We start from the raw sequence: 6373 nt of genomic DNA, 5'->3' as shown, positions 1-6373 counted from the left end.
TATGTTTAGTGTATGCATGTGTGCTAGGTTTCAATCCAACCCCAAACAATCACATCTAAGTGCAGTAAAGAGAATCATGAGATATCTATTAGGAACAATCAATATAGGATTATGGTATCCTAAGAATTCAACATGTAACTTAATAGGATATTCTGATTCTGATTTTGCCGGATCTAAAACTGATAGAAAAAGTACAAGTGGAACTTGTCAATTTATTGGATCGGCTCTTGTCTCATGGCATAGTAAGAAACAAAACAGTGTTGCTTTATCTACTGCTGAAGCGGAGTATATCTCTGCCGGTAGTTGTTGTGCACAAATTTTATGGATGAAGCAACAATTATCTGACTATGGCATCATTCTTGATCGCATACCTATTAAGTGTGATAATACTAGTGCCATAAATCTATCCAAAAACCCAGTTCAACATTCAAGAACTAAACACATAGAGATTAGACACCACTTTCTTAGAGATCATGTCTTAAAGGGAGATTGTGTATTAGAATTTGTTGATACTAAGAATCAACTTGCTGATATTTTCACTAAACCTCTCCCCAAGGAAGTGTTTTTCTCTATTAGAAGAGAATTAGGTCTCTTAGATGTAAGAGATTAAGAAAAATAGGAATTGATTGGTTGATTGATTGGTTGATTGATTGGTTGATTTACTTTTTACCTTTTGATTGTAGATTATTTTGTTTGATCTTGTTTGAATTCTTGTTTTTATGATAGAATTTATGATTTCTTGTGTATATAGTAATTGAATGATTGAATTTAGTGTATTAGTAGTGAAAATTAGTCATATAGGATGTATTTGAGCATAAATATAGATATTCTCTTAGAAACTAGCCTAGGATAGGCTCTGGTAATCGATTACCAATCAGTGTAATCGATTACACATGAACAGGCAGCCTGTAATCGATTACAACATCCTGTAATCGATTACCAAAAGGCTTATTGGGCCTGTAATCGATTACCAATACCTGTAATCGATTACAATGCGTCATCTTCTATAAATACTCACGAAATCAGAGCTGCTGCGCAGCCAAAGCTTCCTCCACGTTTTCCTCCATACCTAGAACTTCAAACCTTCGATTCTCACTCAATTCTTCACCAAATCACGTCCCGTAAAGCCCAATCTTCCTCTTTTTCACTCCTCTTTCACTTCCACCGATCAAAATCCAGAAAAACTTCATCAAATGGCAGAGCCATCAAAGAAGAGAAAGGGATCATCCTCCACCGCTACCGCTGCTGCCCATCGCCGTCACGGCCCATCCGGAGCACCCACAGCACCTATTCCTCCTTCTTTGTCATCTCCAAGATCATCAACATTGTTTTCATCCGATGATCAACGTCTACGGTACCTTTCTCAGTTTTCTTCTAGAATAATCTTAGACCCTAAGTACCTAGACGTAGAGTTCTTTAATGATGAAACGTTTGATTGCTATCAAGTGTTTCAAAATTCTGGTCTTGTTGATTTCATGTCATTTAAATTGCCATATTATCCTGAACTTGTAAAGGTCTTCTACTGCAATTTAAAAATTCAGGATGGTATTATTATGTCTGAGGTGCATGGTACTTCTATGATCATTGATCAGTCACTTTTTCTTTTCTTTGACTCATTTACCCAGTCAAGGTGCACCTTTTGAGGGCACCATTGTTGATGACTGGAAATTCGATTATTCGAGTCATGATACTCGTCACATGGTCTGCAATGATCAAGCTGAAATGACCGGTAGATTGTTGGCTGGGTCATTAACTTTTGATAATCGCATCATGCATTATATCATTGTTAGAATTTTGCTTCCTCGGTCTTCAAATTTAGCACAAGCCTCTGAGGAGGATTTGATTCTTATGTGGGCTTTTCTAACCGGTCGTCAGATCGACTGGGCCCATTTGGTTCGGTACCGAATGCATAAGGCATTACGGGCCAATGCACCTCTTCCTTATCCACATCTGATTACTCTGTTTTTGCGTCATTTTCAAATTCCGCTTGATGATGAACCCTTTGTTCAAGTCAAGCGTTCCTTTGCAATTGGTGCTGGAGCAGTGACCTCCTTTGGGTATCGTAAAGATCGGAATGGACAATGGCTGAAGAAGGATGCACTCCCTCCTCAAGATGAACGTACTCCTTCACCTCCTCCTCAACGTGAAGATTCCGCACTCATGAATGAAGTCCTCTCCGAATTACGGGGTCTTCGTTCATATGTTGGTGACCGCTTTGACTCGTTAGATTCACGCTTTGTCGGTATGGACATTCGTCTTACACAGCTTGAAGAGGATGTCGGATACATTCGTCAGAGTTTCGATCTTCCACCACCTCCTCCGTCTTCTTAGATTTTAGGTTCTGATTATTTATCTTTTATAAGCCGTGTATTTTGGCTTTTAGTTTTCTTAGAATTTACATTATTATGCTAAGTACTTTGCTTATTTATCTTGTTTTTTTTTAAATTTCAGTCTTGGATATTTTGTGGTTGTTGACATTTTATGTTATTTGAATTCTGGTTTGATTATTTCTTGATTATGAGTTTGGCTTATTGTATTTAATACTCTGATACTTATATCTTGCTACTCCATTGTTATAACTGTGTTGATTTCCGAGTTCTTTGGCTTTTTGATGTTGCCAAAGGGGGAGAAAAAGGTTGTAGCAAAAGCTTAAGAAAAAACTTAACAAACTTAGAAATCAAGTGATCATGTATTCCGAAATATAGGGGGAGAAAACGGATGCACATTTTTATCTATATACAATTGTTTGTTGTTTGCTTGAATCTTGATTTCAGGTATTGTATTGTCATCATCAAAAAGGGGGAGATTGTAGATGCAATTGGCTTTGATGTTTTGATGATGATCATGATGATGTGTTGCAATTGATGCAAATCGGCTTTTCAAGATTAAAATTCAAGACAATACTTCAAGATTACAAGTCACAACATCAAGATGATCACTAGAATATTAGGAAGGGAATTCCTAATTGAATTAGCAAAGGTTTGGCCAAGTGATTTAAAATAAAAAGTGTTTTTCAAAGGTTTTACTCTCTGGTAATCGATTACCAGAGGATGTAATCGATTACCAGTGGCCAAATACGTTTTATAACAGCTATAAAAATTTGAATTCGAAATTTTAGACTGTGTAATCGATTACACAATTTTGGTAATCGATTACCAGCAGTTAGTAAACGTTTTAATTCAAATTTTAAAAGCTGTAATCGATTACACAATTACTGTAATCGATTACCAGACAGGAATTTCAGAAAAATAATTTCAAGAGTCACAACTTTTCAAAGGCTTTACTCATGACCACCAATGGTCTATATATATATGTGACTTAAACACGAAATTGCTCAGAGATTTTCATAACAACAAAGTGTTTATCCTCTCAAAGAGCAAATTCATTTTATCCTCTTAAGAATTCCTTGGCCAACTTGATTGCAATTCATTAAGGAATTATTTGAGTGCTCAATCTGTAAAATCCATCTCTTTCTAGAGAGATTTGTTCCTCTTCTTCTTCTCATTCTCTAAGGGATTAAGAGACTGTGAGTCTCTTGTTGTAAAGGATCTCTAAACACAAAGGAAGGATTGTCCTTGTGTGTTTAGAACTTGTAAAAAGAATTTACAAGATAGTGGAACTCTCAAGCGGGTTGCTTGGGGACTGGACGTAGGCACAAGGGTGTGGCCGAACCAGTATAAAACTGAGTTTGCATTTTCTCTTCCCTTAATCTCCTTTATTTATTATTGCTTTATATTCATATTCAAGTTGCTTCATTTGAATTAACATTTAAGAAGATTGTCATTAAGGGAATTCATAACTTGTGTAAAAAGTGAAATAGATTTTTAATTAGGGGAAACAGTTTGCAATATCTTAATTCAACCCCCCCTTCTTAAGATATCTGAGGCCACTTGTCTAACAATCTTGTGGGGCGGCCGACAAAAGCAACGCTCTTGCTCCTACGTATCCTCCAATGAGGAACTCAAACCTACGTAGTTCTAGATAACTTGTGAGACTTGAAAAAGTCTCGACCGGAAGATGTTGACATCTCCGGAAAGGGTGCAAATGACCACACTGGCCTTTGCTCATCAATCACACTTGGGGTCACTGAATGACGAGGTGCGGATAACCGTAAGGTGTCTCCGCGGGTTACCAGCTCTTGGGTCATGACAGCAAAAGGTGGTGTGGTCGACAAAAGCAAGGCTCTTGCTCCTACGTATCCTCCAATGAGGAACTCAGACCTACGTAATTCTGGATAACTTGTGAGACTTAAAAAGTCTTGGTGTTTTCTCCACTAAAATGCAAACATGCTTTAGTAAAGAGACAAATATTCCAGCTGATTAGAGCAGCATATGCTTTTTTGAGTGAAAAACAACGCGTCTACCGGGGATGGAAAGTCTGCTGATGAAATCCCCCATAACCATAAATGAGATTTTGGATGTTAGCATTTCGTTTCTAAATGACCATTTAGAGGAAACACTGGGTTCGACAAAAATAGAAGAAAATCACTCGAAGTGTATCAATCTCGCACAGGTAAGTGTTTCATCCTAATTCCGAACCATAGATATGTCATGACTTGACTTTGCAAATTATTTCCTATCAAATCAAAAATTACATGCATGATCATGGATCAATAGGACTTCCCTTGGAAATGGGTTCTTTTAGTGGGTTTTTCGGCTTTTGTGTGTTTTTGGCTTTTGATTTTTTGTTGGCTTTTTCTTTTTCTGTTTTTGTTTGACGCGAGGCGAACAAGTCACCAACGCACAGGATTTTGGTTGGTAATCAAAGGGAGAAGACCACTTTTAGGTTATGGTTTCCATTTCTTTCTTTTGTTCATTTGGTGACAATTCTGTATTTGTTCAGATATTGTCTGGTCCAGAGACCTCTCTGCACATTTCTTCTGTTTTCTTTCGATCCTTGATCAGGAGCTTTCTTTCCTTCTTCTCCTTCTCTTTTTTCTTTCTCCCATTCTTTGATTGGGAATTTCCTTTCTTTTCTTTTTGCTTTCTCCCACCCTTTGATTGGGAATTTCCTTTCCTCTCTTTTTTCCTTTGATTGGAAATTTTCCTTCTCTCCCTTTTTTTTTGCTTCCGAGGGTAAGGATTGACATTCTCACCCTGGGTCAAGGTTTATGGTGAGTCAGGATTTTGGCTCAAAGCTTGTAGAATGGCTAGACATGATACATGTCGGGGTTTGGTTTGGCTCAAGGATAAAAGGGATGCCCCACATTATTTCCATGACACAAATGCAAAAATGATGATTTGGAAATTTTATGCAAAACTGGTCATGCATGCACCTATGTGGACGCTCAAGTGTCAAATTTTTATGGTCATGTGATGCTAGGGCTCAGGATTCATTTCCTCTATTTTAAATCAACCCAATGTTTCCAAAATATGTTCTTTTATCAATTTGTGCATTCATCCGAGTCCATTTCGGGCGTCCGGGGAAATTTCACAGCATTCACCCTTCAGGTGTAGACACATTTTCCAAAAATTGGTTATGATCAATGAATTTTTTTTTTTTCAAAGAAAAGTTGGAAATTATCTCTTTTCAAAAGCATGTCGGTTTTCAGCTAGACAACTTATTTTTCTCTATTTCCCATTTTTTCTTACTTGCTTTCTTTTTCCTTATTTGCTCTCTTTTTCTTTACTTGCTCTCTTCTTTTCTCATTTGCTCTCTTTACCATTTCATTTTTTTTCTTTTATATTTTTATTTTTATCATGATTTTTGTTTGTTTTATATATATTTTTTGGACGATGTTCCTAAACGAAGAACTCTACACGGTTCCAGAATTTCAAACATCATCGATAGTAATGATATATAAACACTAATGCAACAATCCAAACAAAAATGTATGCGCTGTACAAATGACAATCGAAACAACAAAAACAAACATTAGTCTCTCAAGTCAAAACATAACATATAAATGATAAAATAAATACGAAAGAAAAACATGAATCTGGGGATCTCCCAGTCATGTATCTCCACTCCCTCCCAAGAAGTCAAGCAAATCGGCCATCTCCTCGTCCTCGTGGGCCTTTTCTCCACCGCCGGGAGCTTCTGGGGGTGCCTCTCCTGCTTGGGCCTCGGGCCAATCTCCGGGCCATGCGACCTCTGCCCTGAACTGGTCTGGAGTAGGGCATGAAAAAGAAGCGAAGCCCTGGCTCTGCATGCTAAGGCTCATCTGGTACAGACAATCATGGGTCTGCACATGTGCCCGGTGGTTGGCTGCCTGCTGGCGAACCAAATGCCGTAAATACTGCTCCATGTCAAATGCCCCAGCCTGGCCAGCCTGATGAGGTGGTGGTGGCGCGCCTGCGGCCTGTGGAGCATCACCCTGAGCCTGTCTCTGGGTACAGTACTTCTCAATAAAAGCCCGGGTGATAGGCGGCCG

Source organism: Glycine soja, chromosome 14, assembly GCF_004193775.1.
Source record: "Glycine soja cultivar W05 chromosome 14, ASM419377v2, whole genome shotgun sequence".
NCBI classification, from domain to species: Eukaryota; Viridiplantae; Streptophyta; class Magnoliopsida; order Fabales; family Fabaceae; genus Glycine; species Glycine soja.
This window is presented reverse-complemented; position numbering follows the sequence as displayed.